The following is a 2,044-nucleotide window of genomic DNA, read 5'->3' on the forward strand; positions in this document are numbered from 1 at the left end:
TTTGGAATGTTATGTGTTAAACTGAAAATTATCCCGTTTAAAAAAAGAAAAAAAGGAAAAACTTAAGAAAAAAAAAAAGTGCATTAAAAATACATTCGAAAATGTTGTGAGCCAGTAAATCTTTTAAAATAGATTAGAGTCGTTTATATTAAGGTTTAAATCTTTTAAATTTTTTTTTTCTTTTTTTTTTTTTTTAAACTTTAAACAAAAAAAAAAGAAAATCCCATATCCACATAAAAAAAATAATAATAATAAAGTTTAGTTAAGGAAGACATAATTTTATAAAAATACAATATATGTACGCGGTTGTTTTTTTTCCATAGAGTAATAATAAACTTATGTATTATTAATAAATATTTATTATTATTTTTATCATTTTTTAAAAAATATATACATGGGAACGTGCGTTTTCCAGAATCCCTAAAAAAAAAATTTTATTTGTTTATCCAGAAAAAGAGAAAATTTTTCAAGGATTTTAATTTAAAGTAGGGATTATTATTATTAATAAATAATCAATTATTTTAAATCATTAAAATTTAAGATAAGATTTTCATTTTCTTTCCCTTTTTATTATTATTATTATTATTATTGATTTATCGATTTTATTTTTACATAAAAAACCATTAATAAAAAAAAAAAAAATTTTCCTCTTTTCCTTTTCACCTGATTTTTACGATGGCGTCGTTTTATAAAATGCGGGCTCTCTTATCCCTTTTCAGTAATAATAATAATAATAATAGTAATAATAAATTTTTTGCACACTGTGTTATTTTATATTATTATTATTATCATCATCGTAATGTTCATATTGTTTTTTAGCACTTCTGTGTGTGCGTGCATTTGTGTCAAAGCCATTTTGATTTTTTTTTAAAGGTTTTTTTCAACGTTTCGATCTCCCTCAAAAAATTTATTATTGTTATTATCATCAGTAGAATATTTGGAGAGGGAAGGAAAAAGACATTTTTATTTTTTAATTAAACTATTTCGTCGGAGGGAGGGTGGAGAGAGAGAGAGAGAAAGAGGGAAGAGGAAAAATGATAAAAAATAATTAACGTTAAATAATAATAATAATTATAACAATTTAAACGTGTTATCACGACATTGCACGATTCGAGCGTGATAACCAACAGTTGGGAAGGGAAGGGAGGGGAAACCTTTTTTAAAAATAATAATCGAAAGGAAAGGTATTAAAAAAAAAGGGGGAATCAGTTGTCGTCGTCGTTATTTTTTAACAAATAATAAAAAAAAAAAACATAATAATAATAATAAGAACATTTTTTTTTTCAGTTAAAAAAAAAAAGGAAAACAAACAAACGAGGGATGGAGAAAGGGAAGGGAGGGAGGAAAGTAGGAGTGAGAGGAGAGGTAAGAGAAAATGTAAAAATTTCATTTCAAGCGAAAATATCAAATTTCATTCATTCAGATATACGCGAGATCCGATTTTATATTGAAAACAGATTTTCAACCATTTTCAAAATGTCGAACGAAAACATCCGGAAGGCAATGATAAAAAGTGAAAAACACCGGGTCGTTACCTTTCTTCTTGTTTTCTTATATCATTCAAAAATGAAATTTAAGACATTTTGACTGACAAACAATATAACAGTAGTAGAAATAGTAGAAGTCTGAGCAGACAAGTTTTTTTCCATCTATCTTTATCTTTCATCGATTCTCTCTCTCTCTCTCTCTCTCTCTCTCATCGAGTGCGACAAAGAAAGAAAAATCGGTTGAAATGATTGGAAAATATAATCGAGCGGGTAATGTTTTTGAAAATTTAACGCTTTTCTCTCTCTCACTCTTTCTCTCTCTTACTTTTTCCCCCCGTTTCTAATATACATAAAAAAAAAATCAATGAATCGATAAAGAAAAAAAAAAAAAAAGAATTTTTCAAAAGACGATAACGAAAAAAGAAAATTTATTATTATTATTATTTCGCCGTGTTGTAAAAAAAAAAAAAAAAATTTTTCTTCTCTTCAATTCAAAATATGGGTGTATTCGATTTAAATTTTCAATGGAAAAAAAAAAATTTTTTTTTTTTAATATT

This window comes from Pediculus humanus, genomic scaffold (genome assembly GCF_000006295.1).
Source record: "Pediculus humanus corporis 1103172107613 genomic scaffold, whole genome shotgun sequence".
Lineage (NCBI taxonomy): Eukaryota > Metazoa > Arthropoda > Insecta > Psocodea > Pediculidae > Pediculus > Pediculus humanus.